At 45.1% G+C, this 8,852-nt stretch overlaps 1 pseudogene; it reads left to right on the forward strand.

Annotated features, from left to right (window-relative positions):
- The first annotated feature begins 5,692 nt into the window (after positions 1-5,692).
- On the forward strand, positions 5,693-7,475 carry LOC148650221 (uncharacterized; annotated as a pseudogene).
- The last annotated feature ends 1,377 nt before the right edge of the window (positions 7,476-8,852 follow it).

An 8,852-nucleotide genomic window follows, 5' to 3' on the forward strand; every position in this document is an offset into this window, starting at 1 on the left:
TATTTTATATAGAGCCTTTAAAGGTGGCTACTCAAAGCGCTTTACAGGATAACAACCGAAGAAACAACAGTGGCTGGGGGTTGAAAATACCTGTGAAACCGGTTTGTCCACAATGTACTGTAGACACAGAGACTCAGTAGCAAAAGCAATTAACAATATCAAAAAAGCAATATTATGGACAAACAATTGACTTTTTTTTTTTTAAATGAGAGGCCACGACCACTCTAATCTCTCCGTCTGTGTTCTCAAAGACGGTTTTCCGAACTCATACATCAGAAAGACCACCGAAACTAAAATTATTCTGCAGCTAAGATCACACATTCTCCCTTCCCTTAACGACAGACTACTGTTCTTTTAAATTTTCTCCATTCATTGGAAGTTTCATTTCAAACCTCTCTGCACCCATTCTGACTTCACACCTCTTGACTGGCCTCTCTTTCTGTCCACTGCTCCCGCCTCTCACTCCTCCTCCCTCCCAACCTTTGTTCTCCCGCTACTTTACCTTTGCCTACTGCCCTGTCTCTCTCACACCTGAAGAAGGCTCCATGGCCGAAACGTTGTATTCTCTTTCTTCTTTTTTTCAGCATGGAATAAACCTATTACTTGTTCCTTTGCAGCCTACGCATGCTGACGCAGCTACCCACCTGAACTACTAAACCTATTACTTGTTCTTTAGCAGTCTACGCATGCTGATGCAGTTACCCACCTAAACTACTTCAACCTACAGATGCAGCCATTCAAAATGGGTGAGGTATTTCGCGGCATACCCCGGTGGGCGTGTCGCGGTGTCACGCGGTATCACGTGGTGTCACGTATCATTTGAGGCTCTGCCGGAAACTATACGGCGTTGCCTTGTAAAACCGCCAGGGGGAGCTTAACCTCTCATGTACAGCATTTGAGCCTTTAATTTTGAACTGTGTATTACAGCATGTTAATCATCAGTCATTAAAATGTTTGGTATATTTTATGAAAGCAAGATTGCTCAGTTGGACAAAAGTACACAACCTACCTTTATCAGAAATATTTATACATCAAAGCCTTTACTGAAGATATTACTAATAGTATTAATAATGGATGACTTTGGACAAGCTGTATACTTGGAAAAATACACACCGGTATTCCATTTCTCCCTAAACATTGTAAGCTTCGAAGTCTTTAACTAACGTGATACCGGAGTCAACAAGCATACTTTTAGAATTTGATTAAAAGGGAATATAATATGGAATCGCGTATCTCAAGAATTTAATAACGGTATGATTATATCCGTGTACTGCGGCAGGGCTGTGTAGGGCTGTTTCGCCTGCCTGTTCATGCGAGCTGTCTTGTAGCCTACTGGTCTAGGTGCATGACTACCAACTGGCAGGTTGTGTGTTCGAATCCAGCTGGTGCTGGACTTTTCATTTTTATTTATTTATTTTTTAATCGCGTAACATAAACATATTACCGTATGCAAACTGTACTGTATGTATATTTAATGTCTTAACTGTGCCCGTTTAAGTATTGAATATTCATATCTAATTTTACCACTGAAGGGAAATCTTAGTAGCTGAGCATAAAAAAATAGGAGCATACTGTAACGCGTGTGAAGGCCATAAACGATATTAATTTTGGAACATAAACATACAGTATATGGCTGGTCTCGGTACTTTAAAGAAAAAAATACACACCAGTATTCCATTTCTCCCTAAACATTGTAAGCTTCGAATTCTTTAACTAACGCGCCAGACCACACAACTGTCAGCGCACCTCACCGTGCCCGGCCACCACTGCATCACACAGCTGCCAGCGCACCTCACCGTGTCAGGCCACCACCGAGTCACACCACACAGCTGCCAGAGCACTTCACCATGCCAGGCCACCACTGCGTCACACCACACAGCTGCCAGCGCACTTCACCGTGCCAGGCCACCACTGCGTCACACCACACAGCTGCCAGCGCACCTCACGGTGCCAGGCCACCACTGCATCACCCACCTGCCAGCGCACCTCACCGTGCCCGGCCACCACTGCATCACACAGCTGCCAGCGCACTTCACCGTGCCATGCCACAACTGCGCCGCACCACACAGCTGTCAGCGCACCTCACCGTGCCAGGCCTCCACTGCGTCACATAGCTGCAAGCGCACCTCACCGTGCCAGGCCACCACTGCATCATACAGCTGCCAGGGCACCTCACCGTGTCAGGCCACCACTGCGTCACACCACACAGCTGCCAGCGCACCTCACCATACCAGGCCACCACTGCGTCACACCACACAGCTGCCAGCGCACTTCACCGTGCCAGGCCACCACTGCGTCACACCACACAGCTGCCAGCGCACCTCATGGTGCCAGGCCACCACTGCATCACCCACCTGCCAGTGCACCTCACCGTGCCCGGCCACCACTGCATCACACAGCTGCCAGCGCACTTCACCGTGCCATGCCACAACTGCGCCGCACCACACAGCTGTCAGCGCACCTCACCGTGCCAGGCCACCACTGCGTCACATAGCTGCAAGCGCACCTCACCGTGCCAGGCCACCACTGCATCATACAGCTGCCAGGGCACCTCACTGTGTCAGGCCACCACTGCGTCACACCACACAGCTGCCAGCGCACCTCACCATACCAGGCCACCACTGCGTCACAACACACAGCTGCCAGCGCACTTCACCGTGCCAGGCCACCACTGCGTCACACCACACAGCTGCCAGCGCACCTCACCGTACCAGGCCACCACTGCGTCACACCACACAGCTGCCAGCGCACTTCACCGTGCCAGCCCACCACTGCGTCACACCACACAGCTGCCAGCGCACCTCACGGTGCCAGGCCACCACTGCATCACCCACCTGCCAGCGCACCTCACCGTGCCCAGCCACCACTGCATCACACAGCTGCCAGCGCACTTCACCGTGCCAGGCCATAACTGCGTCACACCACACAGCTGCCAGCGCACCTCACGATGCCAGGCCACCACTGCATCACCCACCTGCCAGCGCACCTCACCGTGCCCGGCCACCACTGCATCACACAGCTGCCAGCGCACTTCACTGTGCCAGGCCACAACTGCGCCACACCACACAGCTGTCAGCGCACCTCACAGTGCCAGGCCACCACTGCATCACATAGCTGCAAGCGCACCTCACCGTGCCCGGCCACCACTGCATCACACAGCTGTCAGCGCACTTCACCGTGCCAGGCCACAACTGCGCCACACCACACAGCTGTCAGCGCACCTCACCGTGCCAGGCCACCACTGCATCACACAGCTGCCAGCGCACCTCACCGTGCCAGGCCACCACTGCGTCACAACACACAGCTGCCAGTGCACCTCTACATACCCGACCACCACTGCATCACACAGCTGCCAGCGCACCTCACCGTGCCAGGCCACCACTGCGTCACATAGCTGCAAGCGCACCTCACCGTGCCAGGCCACCACTGCATCATACAGCTGCCAGGGCACCTCACCGTGTCAGGCCACCACTGCGTCACACATATTTCAGCGCCATATATTTCATGGATATTATGGAATATAATGGATGGATATCTTAGTTATCTTTCTAGTTCACAGGTTTGCATGCATAATTTAATTTTGAAAGCCACTGAGACATCAGGTACTACTGTTGTATTTATGAAAAAGAAACAAAACAAAAAACATACTAACAACTGTGCCATCCTACTCCTTAGTTAATACATTTTATTATTCATAAACAGTTAACATTGTTAGCAAAATATTTTGAATTATATTTAACCCTATTTTTTCTTTAGTTTTGTATTTAACTTATTATATGATAGTCAGACTTGTATATAATGTATATTTGAACAATGAAAATATATTTTTGCAAGATTTTACATTAAGCACTTAAAATTAATATGGTTAATAATAGTAAACTGTAACATGCTGTAACAAGATCGGTTAAACTGCGAAGAAAATGCTTTCAGAGAAAATGTTTCAGGTGTGAAGAACATAGATCTCCAATGCAATTTCAACCAAACCTGTTCCCACACACCCTGCCCCCACTACCATTAGAATATGCACAAACATTTTAGCGTTTCATTCTGAGCAGAAGACCCTCACACCTGAAGAGTGCTGGCTGTGACGAATTAAACCGGTTTTACAGGTTTCAATCACAGACCATGTGACATGGGAGTCAGGAAACTACAGTAACACCGTATTTGATAACGCTATAAAAATGCTATAAAATAATGTGACTTGGCACAGAACAAGTTTACAGCACAGTACAAAAATAAATGCTGACCATGACTTTAGAAGCATAAATTGCCTTACACTCAATTTAAACACAAGCTGTCTTTAGCCCTCTAAGCTGGTTCATACAGAAATGTAGAGATCCAGGCTCAGAACACACAGCTTCATTAGCGAATACATATGCAGGACAACTAGAGAAGACGTTTTACAGAGGATGGATTTTTAGAAACATCCCATCAGACATCCCATCATATTCACAACGTGAAATCTAGAAAATAATATTACGTAACCAAAATCCGCAATATGGAAACAGAACCTGTGTAATTGTTGATAGATGATGTACTCGTAACATTTTTTCAAGACGAACTACAACATTTAAAAAATGACTTGTATGTACTTGATATCTCTAATCAATCCACGGGTCCCAGCACAAAACGAAACTAAAACGCATACCGTTTCGCTCTTCTTATTAGTTGCTCAAAAGTAATTTGACCGTATGAAATGCATAATATAAACCTAGAAACATATACGTGAGCAGTACTTAAGCACTGTAGTATCGGTGTTAAGACATACCTCTCAAATACTGTAAATCAAGTTAAAAATATCTCAAGACCGATTCTGGTCATAATGAAACCATGTTTCGTGTATGTTTTCTTTTTCATCTTGAAATAACTCATTTCTAAATACCTTTTTCACTGTTAACATCTTGCAGCAACTCTGCAACAAAATATACACTCTGACAGTTCATCCTGCTACCAACATTAAATAAAACAAATCTTAAGATTTCTATATTTATGTCTTTATTTAGTGGTTTCATTAGTGACAAAGGCTAAACTTTCTTGGAAAAATGTATTTTATGTGTTGCGGAAAAAACTGACTTGCTTTAACAAATAAAAAGCAAAATATGTTTACAAATCCTTTCACCTGGCATTTTCGTAGTTAGAAATTATGGAACGCTCTGTTAAAAGCAAGGGAGTTTTTATGTCCGTTGCAGTTCTTTTGCAGCATGAATATAATTATATCGTTATTAATTTCTTGAGATACGCGATTCCATATTATATTCCCTTTTAATCAAATTCTAAAAGTATGCTTGTTGACTCCAGTATCACGTTAGTTAAAGACTTCGAAGCTTACAATGTTTAGGGAGAAATGGAATACTGGTGTGTATTTTTTTCTTTAAAGTACCGAGACCAGCCATATACTGTATGTTTATGTTCCAAAATTAATATCGTTTATGGCCTTCACACGCGTTACAGTATGCTCCTATTCTTTTTATGCTCAGCTACTAAGATTTCCCTTCAGTGGTAAAATTCAATATCTACAACGGGCACAGTAAAGACGTTTACAGTAAGTCTTTCTACGACAGACCAACGGACCACGAGTGCCCCTGTCGGTCAACCAATCACGCACCGCGGTACCCCGTGTCATCTTACCTGCGGTACGTGTCTGTACCGCTCACTTTGAATGGCTGCATCTGTACATCTGCTGCGACCCATTATGCCTTCCTCCAAATCTTTTTCTAGATCTCTTTGTCATTCCTTCTCTTCCTACTTGGGTCACTTGCCCCCCTCTCTTACTAAACCAGCTTTCTGTCTCTTCACAGCGATCTGTTCCAAGACCAGGCTTTCTAGCCACCTTCTATTCCTTTACAGATGTCATTGACATAATCTCATTCCTAAAGGATTTTCAGATCCTTTCAGACAACATCAAAGAGTTCAGCTTCACATCATCTTCCCTTTATAACTAACCTCATCAGATCTCTCAACTCCAAACTCTACCAGTTTCTAACTACAGAGAAGGATAAAAAACTCAGTCATCTTCTACAGAAGAAAACCATCAACACCCCTAACACTTCCACCAATCCTAACCTTGTTGTCACTATACCTTCTGACCTTTCCCTTTCACAGGATGAGCGATCCCTCCTCAGCAAAGGCCTTAGTTTTGTACCAGTTCCCAGGAAGCTGGATATTCCCCAGACCCAAGTCGACCTCAACTGCTTTTACTGCAGGATCCGGCTCAGAGCACATTTTGCTGACGATTCCTCCTCACAGGCAGCTGACAACAATCCGAGTATTGATGTCATTAACAATATTAATCCCAAACAGAGCTGTTGGACTCCCCCCTCCAGCCGTTTTTCACCAGTCGATTATTTCATTAACCAATGCAGCAATCAAGCTCCCAAGACACTCTCTATACCCAGTAAACACAGGTCTAACCTAACCCAAGGAGAAATCCAGGCACTCCAGTCTCTCCGCAACAGGGATGATATCGTCATCAAACCAGCGGACAGAGGAGGCGCTGTTGTGGTGTGGCGTATAGACCTATATATTTTCGAAGCCTCTAGACAACTAACCGACACTTCTGTCTACCTCCCTCACTAACAGGACCCTGCCACTGACTACGAAAAGGAAATGGTATCCACCATTTCCCTTCTTATCAGCAGTAAGGATATCCCCCAGGAGGCAAACTGGCTCATCATTGAACATCTCCAGGTATCTCAATTTTACCTCCTCCCCAAAATCCACAAACCAGACACCCCTGGACGCCCCATCGTATCAGCATGCAACTGTCCAACATCTTACATCTCAGCCTATCTCTACAGCCTTATTAGACCTCTGGTTGAAGGTCTTCCCTCATACTGTACATCAAGGACACCAACCACGTGCTCCAACTTTTTAATGATTTTCAATTTCAGGGCCCCACTGGACAAATGCACAGTGCTTGATCAACTCTCCCACACCCAAGTACGACTTGCAGAGCTGGTTCTCACACTGAACGCTTTCTCATTCAATAACCTTTTTTATCAACAGGTTAGAGGAGTCACCGTGGGCACCAGAATGGGACCCACCTATGCCAATATTTTTGTGCTGGGTAGAAGAACGCTTCTTCACTTCCTTCACTGGCTTTGTCCCTGACCTCTACAAACGATACATTGATGACTGCGTCCGTGCTGCCACATGCTCTAATGACCAGCTTGAGCACTTTTGCATCATTTCTACCCATCCCTCAAATATACAGTTAACATATCTTCCTCTACTCTTCCATTTCCAGACATCAACTTCTACATTAACTACCCCTGACTGTCTACTTCAGTCTATTACAAACATATTGATTCACAGAGCTATCTCCTGTACAGCTCATTTCACCCCAAACACACTAAAAACTCTCTCCCTTTTTCAAAGTTCCTTCGGCTACGACAACTCTGCAGCAACAACACAATTGGTTTCCAGAACCAAGCCCTCAAAATGTAATCTTTTTTCATCAACAGAGGATACCCTAACAGTGTTTTTGACAGGGCCCTTGCCTGACCCAAAAACATACCTCGGACCATCAACTCAAGCAGGAACTCCCGCCGTAACAACTGCATTCTTTTGGTGCTTCCCTACCACCCCAACACACTTTCTATCACCAGGACTATTAACGACAACTTTTTAAATCCTCTTTTCTGACCACCCCATCATCTCATATCGCCGACCACCTAATCTGCGTAACGTTTTTGTTCACAGCTCCCTTGAGTGCCCTCAGCAACCATCCACTCCAGACACTTTCCCTTGCAACAGACTGCTGTATCACCTGCAAGTACATATCTAACACCAAACTCATTCAAGGCCCCTCAGGACAATTCTGGATCACTCAGATGACATCTTGTACCTCTAGCAACCTTATTTACTGTATCTCTTGCAGTAAATGCCCAGCCATCTACATTGGGGAAACAGGAAGGAGACTTGGAGACCATTTCAGAGAACATTAGGGCTGTGAAGATTAAAGATTTCTCCAAGAATTGTTTCTCATTTCACCTCTGAAAGCCATGATCACACTAATCTCTCCGTATGTGTTCTCATAGATGGTTTTCCTAACTCCCACATCAGAAAGACTACTGAAACTAAAAGTATCCTGCAGCTAGGATCACACCTTTCCTCCTCTCTTAATAGCAGACTCATTTTCTTTTGAATTCTCTCTATTCATTGTTGGTTTCATTTCACACCTCTCCTCACCTATCCTGACTTCACACTATCTGATTGGCCACTCTGTCCGGCTCCCACCTCCGGCCCCTCCTCTCTCCCAGCTTTTGTTCTCCTATGCTACATTACCTTTTCTTACTGCCCTGTCTGTCTCACACCTGAAGAAGGCTCCACAGCGGAAATGTTGTGTTTTCTTTTTTTCAGCATGGAATAAACCTATTATTTGTTTCTTTGTTGTCTTATTCCTTTACCTTTCATTTTTTCCTTCACCATTCTAGTTCCCAGTGACAAAGCTAGTGTCTATTGTGCACTTTATTTTTTTATATTTTATGTTTTGGTAAATAATAAGAGGCCTGTAAAATATGGCCTAAGTTTGTCCAAGGTTATAGGCATTAAAATACTTCTAGTTAAGAAAGACAGATCAGTGCATATATTACTTGGTATGTAAAACTGTTAGATGGCATGGTGGCTCAGTGGTTAACATTGCTGTCTCACAGTGCTGGGGCCCTGAGGTCAAATCTCTGGGTGTTATCTGTATGGAAACTATATGTTCTCCTCATGTTTGTGTGGGTTTCCTCTTAGTGCTCCAATTTCCTCCCCACAGTCTAAACACATACTGGTGGGTTAACTAACTTCTGGGAACCCTGGCCCATATGTGAATGTGTGCACATCTGTGTGTCCCTTGACACTGTGGG

Source organism: Lepisosteus platostomus, chromosome 13, assembly GCF_059453375.1.
Source record: "Lepisosteus platostomus isolate fLepPlt1 chromosome 13, fLepPlt1.hap1, whole genome shotgun sequence".
NCBI lineage: Eukaryota > Metazoa > Chordata > Actinopteri > Semionotiformes > Lepisosteidae > Lepisosteus > Lepisosteus platostomus.